The 15,647-nt window shown below is 40.8% G+C and overlaps 1 protein-coding gene, 1 long non-coding RNA gene and 3 other non-coding genes across 7 annotated transcripts in view; 3 read left to right on the forward strand and 2 right to left on the reverse strand.

Annotated features, from left to right (window-relative positions):
• Positions 1–4,378: 4,378 nt before the first annotated feature.
• On the forward strand, positions 4,379–4,451 carry TRNAR-CCU (transfer RNA arginine (anticodon CCU)). Its single transcript has one exon. It is a non-coding gene; the product is annotated as a tRNA-Arg (tRNA).
• A 1,419-nt stretch (positions 4,452–5,870) lies between these two features.
• TRNAR-CCU (transfer RNA arginine (anticodon CCU)) lies at positions 5,871–5,943 on the reverse strand. Its single transcript has one exon. It is a non-coding gene; the product is annotated as a tRNA-Arg (tRNA).
• A 252-nt stretch (positions 5,944–6,195) lies between these two features.
• TRNAR-CCU (transfer RNA arginine (anticodon CCU)) lies at positions 6,196–6,268 on the forward strand. Its single transcript has one exon. It is a non-coding gene; the product is annotated as a tRNA-Arg (tRNA).
• Positions 6,269–6,472: 204 nt separating this feature from the next.
• Positions 6,473–15,642, reverse strand: LOC140505035 (uncharacterized). The gene is made up of 3 exons (XR_011967323.1): positions 15,505–15,642; positions 6,954–7,061; positions 6,473–6,848 (listed from the first exon to the last, which is right to left on the reverse strand). It is a non-coding gene; the product is annotated as an uncharacterized lncRNA (long non-coding RNA).
• Positions 13,934–15,647, forward strand: part of ESD (esterase D) — a 36,254-nt gene continuing 34,540 nt past the window's right edge. Inside the window, exon 1 of one of the 3 annotated variants that reach the window (XM_072610579.1) lies at positions 13,934–14,176. The gene's annotated coding sequence lies outside the window, so the exon portion shown is untranslated. Of the gene's footprint in view, positions 14,177–15,065; positions 15,241–15,647 lie in introns of those variants that run through there. The other 2 variants (XM_072610576.1, XM_072610578.1) reach the window with 2 other exon arrangements.

The following is a 15,647-nucleotide window of genomic DNA, read 5'->3' on the forward strand; positions in this document are numbered from 1 at the left end:
TGGTTCTTTCCTGTTTAGCTTTAGGGAATTTAAATTAGAAAAGTTCTGCGTTGGGTCACAATCACACAAGCCTGTGATTAGGAAAATTCCTAACACCTACATAAAGGTTGGATTCTCTGTCTAACCACAGTTTCATATCTCTCTCTGATGGGGTACAGGTCCAAGCTGAGACCTACACCTCTTACCTCAAAAGAATTTGAATTCCATTTGTCCATAGGCCCTAGAAAGCCCCACCTTGAACTCTCCTGGAATCTTCCTACTTCATATGACTTTTCATGCTCAAATCTTTTACCTTTAAACTAGCATAGCCCTCCATTGTCTGTTACCTCTGGATTGCCTCTAGCTACTTCCCATCCCATCAAAATTTCACTCTCTTGGTTCCTGGTGTCTGACCTCTAGTGACCCCAGCTACTGGTCATTCCCATCAAGACCTTCTCTAAACCCCTCCTCCAGTCACTCCGCATGACTTGGTCACCCCTAGATCCTTCCTATAGTCTTTCGGTATATAAGATCCATCTTTCCGTATATAAGATCCATCTTTCCTCCATGAAGGGGCTTAGAGTAATTCTTTCCCACTTGTCAAAAAAGAGTCACAAATTCTCATATTCAATCTAGCTCACATTCAATCTGGCCTGCTGGCCTTAGTGTCACAAATGCTCAGATTCTTTAAGAGTTCAGCCAATGATGAGATATCTTTAGAGTCTGGGCAATATGGTTGATCTCTAATAAACTTTGTTTTTCCTGGGCTGAAGGAAGGCTTGAGTCGAATTCATTAGGGGAGGCCCGGCATGTCAATATTTTGGGGTCCCGAGCACTCCTAAACTTCACCATCTCAAGTTAATCCATACCTGGTTTCTTTATAATTGAGACAAAATTCAGTTTACTGGAAACATTTGGGTAACAAAACAGCAGATTGTATTATAGTTTGTGGATAGACAGGCATCAGAAGGAGAAAGTGAGAGAAGAGCTGATCTTTTCTTGAGAATTCCCTCAGCCTAAGTCCTTCTCTCTGAGATGCCTGAAGATCCTAACATCAATCTGTATTTCCCTTCTCTATGACAGCTCAGCTTTCCCTGTGCTTTATGTTTAATCCAACCTCTCAAATCCAAATGCTCAAAATCTCTTCCTTCACTCCTTCACCACCCCCACTTTTTAGGTCTCTCCTTTTTTTTTTTTTTTTTTACAAATTGCTTAGGGTATGACCTAGTCTCTCACTTGCTTTTGATTCATTCAAGGAGCTAAACAGACCCTGTTCATACTCATTTGACTGTTTGATGCAGTTAAAAAGTGTTCTCATCTAGAAGTCAAATATCTTTATATATTTATATTATGGGTTGATGGATAACTATACAATTTGTGATACCCAGTGCTGCTATTTATGGTGTATGTATTTGTTTGTTGGGGGAAGGGAAGTAAAATGGGAGGAATTAATAAATTAACTTTAGCATAAGTGTATAATGTATGCATATAAACACGCATTTATGGAATATAGTTATATATGCATATTTGTGCATAAATATATAGAAATATAACTATGCATATACATATAAATTACATGTGTGTATATATACATATGATGGGGTTCAGACTGTGGGAGCCTCCTTGATCTCCCCTTGAATCTTCCCGCTTAATCTGGCCTTTCTCACTCAAATCTAATCTTCCCATTTGTTCCAGCAGTCTCAGGAAGCCCATGGGCTTTTCATTATCATTCTACTCAGGTCTCTGTTGCACCACCCCCCACTCCATTCCACAGACTGCCGACCACTCCCATCAAGATCTGTACCCAAGAGCTCTGGATTGCCCCACCTGCTTCCCACCCAAACCCTCCATTGTCTGATATCTCCTGATAGCCTCCAGGTGTTTCCAGTCTTTGACCCTCCTTGAACTTCTCCTCCAGACCCTTCCTAAACCCCTCCTCCCATCACCCTGGACTACCAGACCACCACCACCACCACCCCCACCCCCACCCCAGACCCCTCCTATACTCTGGTCTGTATTTAAGTTCCACCTTGCCTCCATGAAGGCGCTCAGATTCAATCCAGCTCAGACTCTGGTCTAGCTGGGATTCTATCTGGCCCGCTTGTGAATACAAGCGTTACAAATACTTAGGCTCCTTAAGAGGCAACCCAATTAGGCGAATCTTTAATAAACTTTGTTTTCTTTGGCTTTAAGAAGGCTTGAGTCGAATTCATTCGAGCATGACCCGGACTGTTGGTACTTTGGGGTCCCCTTCACCCCTTAACCTCTTCACATATATATATATATGTGTGTATATATATATATATATATATATATATATATATACGTATATTTGTATATATATGTATACATATATATAAACAAATGAAGTAGATACCCCTTCTTAAGAGAAAATAGTACTATTGTTCATTCCAAACATAGTTTAGTCCTTGGCCCAAAATTTTAAGCATATATTAAAATACTGGAGAGGGGCCTATGTCTGTAGGATTCAATAATACTATAGATACATCTAGAGTACAACTAAAGGTTAGAAGTAGATCCTTTGACTCTAAAGTCTAAAGTGTTTTCACCTGTCTTACTGGGGAGGAATGCATCTCTAATTATAGTGCATATAAGAAATTCTACCTGTTCTTCAGTCAGTAATAAAAAACACATTACAGAGAAACCAGTGCAAATTTTGTGAGAAACTGAAGTGTCAATTCGTTTTTTGTACTACTGGCAAGAATCAAGTAAGTTCTCAAAGTCATTCAGACTTTCCATATAATCTCCAGAATTTCTGGGACCAAACCAAGCACAGCATTACTGGGGTTTTTTGTTTATTAGATCGTTGGTTGGTTTCGGTTTGGGAGTTTTAATTGGTGGTTTATTTTGTTAACGCACACAGGCAACTTTCTGTAACAATGTTTGAGTTGCTGGAGAGAATGGAGGGCTGCAGCATAATCGGGAAAATCTAGTGACTTGCAACACAATGTCCCCACATCCACTGTTTGTCAGAGACAGGACTTGACCTACTTACTGCTGACTCCAAAGCTGGCACTACAGCCATGCTTGCCACTCACAGAACTACCCCATGGGTGTGAATATAGGCCTCACCTGAATGCATTTCGAAATCTTAAAATTAAACGTCTTTGAAAGGGGGGAAATTGTAGAATACACTGAAAAGGTTAGATGAAATTACTATACTTAAAACCCTAATCTATTTGAAAGAAGCTTTTTCTCTCTCAAAATAAATAAGCTTCTACATTCAAAATGTAAGGTATCAGAAGACATTAAAAGAAGTGGGGAAATTCAGAATGGCAAACAAACATGAAGGGGTAATTTTTGCTGACTTAGGAGGATCGATTGCTCTCACTTGCCCCCTCCCTCAATTACATCTTCCACTCATAACTTCCCTCCTTCACACAGCTGCAAAGCTCACTACAGTCACTACTTCTAGGGACCGACCCCGCCCCCCTCCGAGTCCACTTTTCCTCTTTCTATGACCAGTCCCACAGCTACCTCAGCAGCCCAGAGCAACATTTCCGTGCCTTCTGTGTAGGAGCGGGAAGCACAGCCCCAACCGCAGGATCAAGAGCAAACTTAGGAAAGAAGAAAATTGCTGAGTCTTCCCTACACTCTTCCTTCCACTACATTCATTCGCAGAAGTCCTTTTCCACCTTTGGGAATGTAGAAGAGGGAGGGTTGATGAATTTTACAGTAAGATTTCCTTTCTCGCAGAAACTCCAGACAGAGTTGCGGGCAGTCACGCGCAGAGGATGCTAGGGAATAAGCATCCGAAACTGGTAGAGCACAGGCTGTGACCTTGCACTACTTAGGACACACTCCGTGTTCATCTCAGTACAGGCGGGAGGCTTGCGCATGCGCATAGGCTTGAAGACCCGAATTCCACACCAAGCTGTAGACTGGCGCATGTATGTGTAAATTTCGTACAATTCTTGTCACTCCGGCGAAACTTGGTACACCCTTTGAGAACTGTTGTCTTATATCAGCAGCATTGCTGTGGAATTGGGGTAAGAATTTGCATAATCTCCGGTGGGGAAGCTCGTTATGGTTTTCTGTGAGACTTAGGGAAAGGAGTAACCCGTTTCTAAAGAAGTAAGATCACACAATTAATGGCTACACTCTGACCCTGAACAAGCCAGACTGGGGATGGGGAAGAAGGACGGCCTAGGCTTTAACCCAACCAACGCACTGCGTAGTTTATAATCACTCTGAAACGTGTTTTGTTGTTTTTTAACCCTGCTTTAACCGTCATCCAACGGAGAAAGATGGGGAAAGACAGACAACTGTCTGATTAGTCAGGCTGAGACAGCAAGTTACCTAAAGAGAAAAATAAAACTAATTAGTTCCAGCTAGGAAACAGTAGGGTGGAGCTGACTGCTACCTACGACATACAGAAGCCCCAGTGGCCTAATGGATAAGGCATTGGCCTCCTAAGCCAGGGATTGTGGGTTCAAGTCCCATCTGGGGTGGATAGTTTTTGAGTAGAATAAAGATTCTCCCAGACTTAAAACGTGTTTGTGGGTTCATTAGATCCTGTCAGACCTCCAGGATAAAATTCTCAAAGCACCCCAACTAGAAGAACCTGCTTTCAGTAAATTTCCAGTATGGTGGAGAGTAACCTATAGGTGCTGGTGAGCCCCAATAAATGTGAGGCTACCTTTGTCTGGACCAAGCACATTCCCCAGAGATATAAGTCCTAATGCAACGGGGGGAGATTGGCAAGCAGGCCAGCGACATTTTACGACGGACGTATTAGAACTAATCAAGAGTGATATTCCATTTCCATTTATTTCCTGAGCCATGTCGTTTTCTCCCCATAGGGAACCTCTTAATCACTGGAAGGAGTTATTCTCAGTTTCATTAGGGGGTTGGATCAGCTGCTATTGGAGTGAAGTAACTAGGCAGTGAGTGTCTCCTCCAGTCGCTTCTTCGCACAAAGTCACTAGGGCTGGAAGAAGAATTAGCCAAAGTCAGTTTTGTTTCCCTAGGCAAAAATAGAGCTGAAAGAATGCAGCAAGATCCACTCAGGATCTTTAGCCCCAAGCAAGAACTGCTTTGGAGTGGGGGGAGGGGAAGAGATCGATACAGACCTACCTGGGCAATTTGCCTGCAGAGCAAAGTATATATAGTCTTGTTCCTTAGGACAATTAAGATTAATCAGTCAAAAAAGCTCTGGGGAGAAAAACTCTCCTGAGGCTGATCTCAAACAGTAAACCAGAGTCTAAATTGGGGTCAACTAGAAATCGCTGCTGTAATCTAGATCGAAGGACGTGAGCAGGGGTAGGGAATTTCTAGTTTGGATTCAGTCAAAGGGCCTCACTTGAGGACCTAGAGGGCCACGTGGCCTTTAAGCCACAGGTTTCCCGCTGCTGGCACTACCGCTTTTGGCAGGAAATAGATTTAGTAGAAGCAGTTCTAAAGCCAGTTTAGATTTAGTGCATCTCCACCTTTTAGCTTCCTTCAAGTCCTGGCTAAAATCTCACCTTCTCTGTGTAGTGCCTTCTCTTTGTAGATTATTTCCTATTTATCCTGTATGTAGTTTATCTGTACATACTGGCTTGCTTATGGTGTCTCCCATTTAGAATGTAAGCTCCTCGAGAGCAGAGATTGTCTTTTGCCTTTTTTTTTGTATCTCTGGCGCTTAGCACAGTACCTGCAACTGGGTAGGCGCTTAATAAATGTTTATTCACTGGCTGGAGAATCGTAAAATTTGAATGGGAAAAAATCTCTAATACATCTAGTTCTGCTGACTCCCTCAAAAAGACTCAAGTAAACACCTAGCTTTTGCTTAAAGAAGGCTGAAGTATAGAAGGCAATCGTTACATTTTAATGGCATACTGGATCCGTACCAAGTCTAAACTCAATAGTTTTTCATGTCAAAACCAACTCACCCCAGGTGGGACTTGAACCCACAATCCCTGGCTTAGGAGGCCAATACCTTATCCATTAGGCCACTGGGGCTTTGGTTACGCGGTAGGATGTAGCATTCAATTCAATTATCTCCTGTCTAGTTTTATCTTGTTTTCTATATGTCATAGGATTCAAAAATAACAGAAATCTTCACCTAATTTTATTTCTCCTTTTATAATTTAAGAAACTCAAACCTAAGAGAAGGAATTTATCCAACATCCCATGAATAGTAATAGAGCAGAACTAGGGGGGAAAAAATGTGCTCTGATTCATGTAGACTGTGGTAAATAGGCTTGATCAGCCGCCCCAGTGGCCTAATGGATAAGGCACTGGCCTCCTAAGCCAGGGATTGTGGGTTCGAGTCCCACCTGGGGTAATAAGTTTTGAGAAGTCCATAACCGCTACACTAAATACGCTGGATTTATCATTCGCCAAGGAAATTGCCGAAGCTACTTATTATCTCCCACTCTGGTTTATTCATTTGCAAAATAAGGTGAGAACTTGGTCGAGTACACTACTAATTATGATTTCGTGACTAAATCACTTGCAAACGGAAGTAAATAGGAAATGTGGGACTCTCTTTTGTTTTACAGTTTTTATTTTTTCTTATTCTGAGCTTGATAAACATCAACGTACATGAATATTTCCGTATACAAAGGACAGAAAAAAGATCGAATATGACGCCCCAAATCTGTTGCGTCGTTTGTGTGTGTGTATTCTTTTAAGTATGTAATGAATTCAGCGCGTTAGCTTTAAAGCTGTGCTGCCTCTCTTTGTCTCCCTCTGAATTTCTTTCGGTTCTCTTTATGGTTGTTGGGGTTTTTTCACCTTCAATGAGACATCTGAGATGGCGGATCGCGAGGATGGAGCTAGCGTGTCCCCGCGGCTTTCCTGCGAGCGGAATTGAGTATTGTATCACTCCTGCCACTTTGAATTGGGAACGTAGCTCTGGATCACTGAAAAGAAAGCGCGGAGAAATTCGATACTTTGGAGGAGGTGGAAGGGGTATAATAGAAAGTCGAATTAAAGAGATACGTGACGAAGACTCTTGGGTTACTTACACTTAATCACTTTCACATCAAGAGCGTTTTCCTTGTGTTCTAGTTTCTCTTACTGGTAGTTACCTTTCGCATCTAAATTGGAAATCTCCATTTCTGAAAGAACTCACTCTACATAAGTAAAAAAAAAAAAAAAAGCCAACCGTTATCAGAAGAGTAGCCAGCTGCAATAAAGAACCCCACATGCTGGAAACTGTCTCCGAGGCTGATGAGCAGCTATTTTGAAACTTTAATCTGACTTGATACAGTTGTTTAAAATCTTTGGTAATTATAATGGTCTTGTCCTTTAATACTTGGAAAATTTGTATTTCCAAGATCTTTTTTAAAAGACTATTTCCCAAACAAAAACAATTGTAAGGCAGTGTAGGCTTTGTAACTTTTGCTAATGAGACAGAGGATATTTATTAGTTACTGTATATGAGTAAGACACGTTACTGTTCTTCTAGTTGCCTCTTCTGATACATCTAATTCTTTCCAGATCAGTCATCCCTTGTACACTAGTAAATTCCACTTCATTCCTTATTCTATAAGATAAAAAATGAGGATAAATCTTGTAGTGAACTTTAATTTAAAAAATTAAACCATCATTATCACTAGCCTCTCTTACTTCCATTAATGTAAAAAAGAAAACAAAAACCTTGACTGAAACAAATAGAGTCAAATAAAACACACCTACACATTAGCCACCACAAAAATACCTGTCTCACTCTTCAGAGAGATCTGACTTCTGTCCATCATCTCTCTGTCAAGAAAACATGCTTCATCAGGGATCCTGTTATATCTAGTCCTGATTAGACATTTTGCATTGATCAGAGTTCTTAAGTCATTCACAATTCTTTTTCTTTAAAATGTTGCAGCCATTGTATAAATCTTTCTTATGGTTCTACTCACTTCACTCTGCATCAGTTCAAATACTTTCCAAAATTATTCTGTATCTATCTTTTTTCTCATTTCTTATGATGCAATAATTTGTTCAGTCATCTCTCAACAGGGATCACCTTAGTTTCCAGTTCTTTGCCACACAAAAAGTGTTGCTACAAATATTTTTGTAGGTACGGATCCTTTCCCTATTTTGGGAGTGTACATATAGTTTACTGACTTTGAGGACATAGTACCAAATTGTTTTCTAGACTAGGTAAACCAATTTAGAGCTCAATCAACCATGCATCAATGTGCCTGTTCTTCCAACAATTAACATTTTCCTTTTATATCATCTGGACCAATCTTATGGGTGTGAGAGTGTTTTAATTTGCATTTCTCTTACTATTACTGATTTGGGGTATTTTTAATGTGGTTGGTGTTAGCCTGAAGCTCCTTTAAGAACAGGTGTGCTCCAATTTACTAGATCTATATCTATAGATATGCACTTATATGCACATGAATATGACATACATATATATATGTGTGCTGTGTGTACATGTGTGCCATATATACATTATATATCTTGTATGTACATACAATAATTGCTTTCATTCTACCTTCTCTAGGGAAGGGACTTTTTTGCCTTCATATCCCCAGGTTTTAGCATACTAGCATATAAGTTTTAATACCAGTGCTGCTGCTGCTGGTGCTATTGTATAAATATCTATGCACAAATCTTCAGCTAAATACCATACAAGAAAGAAAATATCACTCCAAACATGTGACACCTCTTACCTTATAATATTGAATCTGAATAGTACGTGTCATTCTAACACCAATGGATTGATCTATTTGTTATTTTATTATGAGATCATTTTAATAACAACAATTATTTTTCATGATCAAATGAACTTGATGTTTTACTGTGAGCTTATGTTTTTCTGGGTCCCCAATAAATGCTTTTGGTATTTCAACCAGGGTCCACTTTTTATTTTTTTTATCAGAAATCTAAATAAGATTTAGGACAGGAAGGTGGGGCAGTGGATAGAACACTAGGCCTCCAGTCAGGAAGACTTAAGCTCAGAACTGATCTCAGACACTTGCTAGCTATGTGACCTTGGGCAAATCACTTAACCCTGATTGCCTCAGTTTCTTCATCTGTAAAATGAGCTGGAGAAGAAAATGGGAAAGCACTTCAGTGTCTTTGCCAAGAGAACTCTAAATGGGATCATGGAGATTCAGACACAGCTGAACAACAAAATAAGATTTAACAAGACAGAGGTGAAATTAAGAAGACATCACAGATATCAAACAACTATATCTTCCTTGTTTCTCTCACCTAAATGTTCTCCATTATGCTATATCTACTAGAACATACTATATTATTTCTCCCACCCTTCCCACTGCTTCATCTATTAAATCTGCTTCTTGTAAATGTAAAGGTACTTTTTGCTGTGACAAGAATGTAGCAAGAATGCAGAGCAAAGGTCCCAGTGCAACCCATCTCCTTCCGAAGATGCTAAATGTCTCCTTGAGATTTTCCAGAGCTTCAAGGAAATCTCCAAAGCTCATGCATTAGCTTCTAGGGAACACATTGGGAATTTTAAAGGATCAATGAAAAGTAATATACAAGTTTATATCCACCCTCAAGAAGACTCAGTAGGGAATTACATAGTTGGTAGGGAGGAGGGGAGGGGTAGTCCACATGCTGAGTCATAGAAGATATGAATGAAACTTATTCTTCCTGACCCTACTGGAAGTAAGGACTGGGGAGCTTTTGTTGGGGATAGTGTGGGAGGGGACAAATAGGATAGATCTTGACAGCCACCGAAGAGGTCCTTTTATGTACCAGCCTGGTACTGTTAACTTGACTATCAAGGAAGTTAAAAATGTATTGATGTTCTCTTAAGCCTTGTTGACCCAACTCAACTTCCCCCCAAAAAAGCAGTAACACCTCCCCTTGAATAGATGGACAAGAGCCGATGATAGCATCTGCAGACAGCAGCAGTTTGATGAAAAACATCAAACATTTGCTTTGGAGGCAGAAGGGAATAGCAGCTATAGAAACTGAGTCGTACACAGGATAGAACAGCAGCTATGGAAGTTAAGATGGGTGGCAGCATTAAGATAATCTCTAGAATCAAACCAAGGAAGCTGCAAGAGGAGGGACAAGGAACTCAGAGGCACAGATGATTGCTAGGTGATCTGGGAGAGGCACTGAAGCTTTGATGCAACCTTTTCTCACTTAGAACCATGAGTTTTCTGGGAGAAGCTTCCCTTCCCTACTGTCATGGGAGTCTGGAGGAAATTGATTGTGTAGCTAAGAATGATTTATACTACTTGATTTTTCTTTGTTACTTTATTATTCTGTATTTATTAAATATCTTACTATTTTTATTTGTAATTGCTGCCCGATGTTAATATACTCTTCAAATTCTAGTTCTAAGTCACATCTACTAAGGTCTTTTGGAATTTTTTAGCCTGTATTTACCACTTCATGTTAAAAAATTTATTTCACTTAATCAATTATTCACCACCCTCTTCTGTTATTTTATCTTATAAATACTAGGCACCATTATTATTTCTATGCTGTAACTTGTGTTCCTCCATAATGTGTGGTTTTGCATGGTTAGAGGGTCAATAGTGCAGAATATTGCATAGATTTTTCAGGTGATTATTTCTGATGTATTGATGGGTTTGCTGATTATTGTTTCTCTTTCTCTTTTCCATAAAAAAATTCTTTGGAGAAATTTATGCAGTACAAAAGCAAAATATATCAATATTATGTTTTATATTTTTAAAAGATACATTCTCGTCCCTTATCAAGAGCCTGTCACTCATACTTTAAACTGAGTCAGAAAATCAATTTCTCAAAATAGTTTATAGTCATACAAAAAAATGCTCTATATCATTATTGATTAGAGAAATGCAAATTAAAACCATTTTATGACAAAAATGATTGAAGGGGAAAGTGACAAATATTGGAGGGGATGTGGAAAAATTGGGACACTAATTTATTGCTAGTGGAATTGTGAACTGATCCAACCATTCTGGAGAGCAATCTGGAATTATGCCCAAAGAATTATCTACCTATATATACCCTTTAACCTAGCAATTCCACTACTAGGTTGTATCAGTAAACACCCCAGCATACATAGAAGGGCCTGCTGTACAGGTTATTATATCTGCTTTTCTAAAAGGAAAGCAACTTTTGAGGGATCAACAGAAAATACCAGCAGAGAAAGAAAGTCCAACAGACAGAGCTTCTGTCTGACCATAAGCAATACATAACATCACAGATCATCAGACAGATCCAACTATCTGACCATTACATACGTACATAGTTAGTTACTAGAGAGAGAAACATCAACATCTGGGTGTTCAAGGCTGGGTGGCTCCTTAATGGCTACCCAGATCTCATCTGGCATATGAATCTTCTTCCAAAGAGTAAGCCCCAAAGTAAAACCTCACCTCAGAGCATATATACACTTTTCAGAGAAGGAGGGTGCTGCTTGACCCAGTGCCTCAGTAAAATTAACAAAAGCTTCCCTTAATGGCCTTCAAGTGAGATCTATTAATGGGGAAGGGGAAGATCTTTAACTCTAATCAACATTACATAGGTCTCTTTCCAAAGATGACTAGGGAAAAAGGGAAAGAACCTATATATTCTAAAATGTTTATAGCCATTCTCTTTGTGATGGCAAAGAACTGGAAATTGCAGTAATGCCCATCAATTGGAGACTGGATGAATAAGCTGTGGTATATGATTGTGATGGAATACTACTGTGCTCATATAGACTTGCAGTTTCATGTGCAATCATCTTTTTTTATTATACTATGTTATGGAAATGCTTTACTCCATAAATTAAAAAGAAAAAGGGGAAAAACAGAAAATCACTTCCTGTCCTTTACTATCATTTATATAGACAACTGTTTGCTTCCAAAATCAAAACCTTAAATAGAGATAAACAGACAGACAGACAGACAGATAGATAGATAGACAGATATAGACAGACAGACAATAAGAAGATATGCAGAGGCTACATGCTAAGGATACCAAGATGACTATACAGAAGAATATGGTAGGACCGACTCTTTATCTGGACCTCCCATCTAGACCTACTACTTTTCATAATTAGTATATAGAAAATCTTAAATACATAAATGCTCTGCTTTTACTATCAATGTACAACATATTGAACAAACTTTTATCCAATCTAAATACAATGTTAATGCTTCAGTGACAATTTTGAGAGCAACTTAGAATATAATTTTAAAAAAGTAAATGATAAAAATCTTGCTGCAAGAACACACCATCATTTGGAACCATTAGTTAAAGTATTTGCATTTTATATATCTCCTGCCTCTGCAGCTGTCATTTATAAATTACTGGGACAGTCAAGTTCTACTGGATTTTTCCAATTTGTTTTACATAATTAAATGCCTTAGAGGAAGATTTCATTTCCTCACTTTGGGATTACAAATTAAATTTTAGAGGATAATTAATTTTCAAAAGGTAATCCAAGGCCTTGACAAAACTGAAAAGTGTCAAGCCAAGTTTACTTGAACATGGTTGGGGCTAAAAACTCAACTTTTGGGTGACTCCTTTTCTCCAGAGGCTTGCCTTAACACTGCAATTAGAAGAAGCTCAGGGCTCTGCTTGTTGTGAATTAGCCACACCAAATTATCTGCTTAATCTGATCCAACTATGCATGTCAGTACATAGTCAAAGATACCTCATTTATATAATTCTCTGCACTTAATAAATGCTTTTTCAGTTATGTTGTCTCTCCTAAATGCCATCTGTAACATAGATTACATATATATCATATTTATACAAAATATATAACCATATATTATATAAAGGTCTTCAGTGAGCACTGTGGCTATTAAGCAAAACTGAATACCTGAAATTAGAGAGGCAGCAGTGGGGGAAAAATATGAAGTATTCTGACTAAAATCATGAGGGGAAAAGAGAAAGCTAGGTTTAGAAATGTGGATAGAATAGTAGGTTAGAGATATGGGGAAAGTACCTAAAATCTGAATAGGAAGACACTCCATGAGGCAATAGATTTCTAAACAGATATGGAATCACAAGTGGATAAAAAAGACTTTCCTGGAGAGTTTCAAGCTGATTGGAGAGAACAGAGGGGGAAGGCAGCAAGTGAGGTTAAGTTTATTATATATGTACTAAGTGACATTGAAGCTATGAGTCCTGTAATTCTGCTGGAGACACTGATTTTTCATAAAACAAGTTATTAGAAAGTATGCCCTCGGGCTGTTCCAAAACACAGTTATGAGAGGTCTGAGCACATAGAAGATTAGCATTTTCCACTCTTAGGTTTATTCTCACTTGACAAAACTAGAGTAATCAATTGATGTTTAATAAATTTTATCCATTGATATTTGTAAAGTAGTAATGATGATGATGAGTAAGAAAAGGAGAAAGAAGAGGAAGAGAAGAAAAAGAAGGAAAAGGACAAGCAGCAGAAGCTGAGAATTTACCAGATAATACAAGAGGTGAAGGAGCTTTGTTGTTTTTTTTGCTTTGTTGTCCTTTGTTGTTTCAGCCCTAACTCTCTGTGACTCCATTTGGGGTTTTCTTGGCAGAGACACTGGAGTGCTTTGCCATGTCCTTCTCCAGCTCATTTTACAGATGAGGAAACTGAGGCAAGCAGGGTGAAGTGACTTCCCCAAGGTCACTCAGCCAGTAATAATAACTAGCATTTATTTACCTCATTTACTCTTCACAACAACCTGTGACCCATATAACCAAACTGCTTTGTAATAAGCAACCTCTTTGACCCAGGCAAGGAATATTATCTGAATGGTAGAATGGTATAAACATTAGATTAAAAAAAACACATGTCCATCAAATAACTGGTGGAGTGTGTCACACGTGGAGCAAATAAGCTGAAATTTTCCTGTCTCTGCCTTATGCTGGCTTATTGACATTAGTTTGACAAGGCATATAAAGGAAATAGTTCTTTAAACATGCAGTGGTTCCTTCCAGCTCTAAATCAAGGACTCTAAGTGACTTTTGCAGACTAGGAGAAATCAGTACCTTACTGAAAACAAACAAACAAACCCTTTAAGAGGTAAGCCTGGACTCAAGCATATTTGCTTGACTCCTCTTGGCTTCAGAAGGATTACTTGATGCTCCAGCCCTAGGAAGAGATAAGAGAGCTTGGTAAACAACTTCTAGCTTCGGTAGAAGGCATGCAGCTCCAGGATGTCTTCACATAAGGGTCCCTAGAGGGATAGAAAGACTCCATAAAGAAGAGGTGGCCCTGTTCCCATGTTCTTGACCCTCCTTGGTGATTTAAGGGAAGCTTTCCTTGGGTGCCATCAAGGATTCTCTTTTTGTAAGTTGAAATGGATACATCTCTCTCCTAGCCGAGTGTGAAGCTAGGAGGCTAAGGGCAGAAACTCATATTCCTGAGTTCAAATCTGACCTCGGACACTTACTGGCTGAGTGACCTTGGGGAAGTCACTTCACCCAGCCTGCCTCAGTTTCCTCATCTGTAAAATGAGCTGGAGAAGGACATGGGAAAGCACTCCAGTGTCTCTGCCAAGAAAATCCCAGATGGGGTCACAGAGAGTCAGACAGGGCTGAAACAACAAAGGAGGGGAGCTCCTTCACCTCCTGTGTTATCTGGAAAATTCTCATCTGTACAACTTCTCTGATTTCCATCAGCTGAGATAAATGTGGTTCAGCGGTGGGAAAGGAGTCCGAGCTTCAGACATAGCATGGAACCCTCCTTCCCCGTTAAGGGATAACGACTAGGAATGCAGCCTGGACCCCAAAAGGAGAGGGAGAAAGGGGAAGGGGGAGAGGAGGAATGAGGGAGAAGAGGGAGGGGAAGGGGAAAGAAAGGGAAGGAGGAGAATTGAGAAAGGGGGGAGGGAGAAAAAGAGGGGGAGGGGAGGGAGAAAAAGAAAGGGAAGGAGGAGAAGTGAGAAAGGGGGGGAGGGAGAAAAAGAGGGGGAGGGGAGGGAGAAAAAGAAAGGGAAGGAGGAGAAGTGAGAAAGGGGGGGAGGGAGAAAAAGAGAGGGAGGGGAGGGAGAAAAAGAAAGGGAAGGAGGAGAAGTGAGAAAGGGGGCGAGGGAGAAAAAGAGAGGGAGGGGAGGGAGAAAAAGAAAGGGAAGGAGGAGAAGTGAGAAAGGGGGAGAGGGAGAAAAAGAGGGGGAGGGGAGGGAGAAAAGGAGGGGGAGGGGAGGGAGAAAGAAAGGGAAGGCGGGGTAGGAGAAAAAGGGGGAGGGGAGGGAGGAAGAAGATAGAGCGGGCAGCAGGGCCCGGAGGCAGCCGGGAAGGGCCAGCAGAGAAGGCGGGAAGTGAGGGGGCGGGGTGGGCCAGCTTCGGCCCCGCCCCTTCCTCCGTCTCTCTCCCCACCCCCTGCCGTCTCTACTGCCTCCTGCCTCGACCTAGGTAAGTTAGGCTCTGCCCGGGGGGGCCGCCAGCCCCTCCCGCCGGGTCGGGCCTGGCCGCGGACTCCAGGCCCCGGGGTCTGTGCCCGACCTTTCCCGGCCCCGCTGGCCCTCGCCAAGGCTCCCCCCGGCAATCCAGAGGCCGGGGTGAATCATGCCCCGCCCTTGTACAGACCCAGCTCCTTTCCTATCTTGGGGACCCCCCACCTTGAGACCCCGTCTCTGACCTTTTTTTTAATGCATAAAATAAAATACTGAGGATTACCAGTGGAGACTGTTCTGCCCAAATACAGTCACCAGCGTATTTAAAAACCAGATCAAGGCCGCCCCGGGCTAGTGGGGAAGGGGCAGGAGGGCGGGCCTCGGCCTCGGGGGCCCGCGCTGGCGCTGAACCGACCGGAGTGGGGG

Source organism: Notamacropus eugenii, chromosome 5, assembly GCF_028372415.1.
Source record: "Notamacropus eugenii isolate mMacEug1 chromosome 5, mMacEug1.pri_v2, whole genome shotgun sequence".
Lineage (NCBI taxonomy): Eukaryota > Metazoa > Chordata > Mammalia > Diprotodontia > Macropodidae > Notamacropus > Notamacropus eugenii.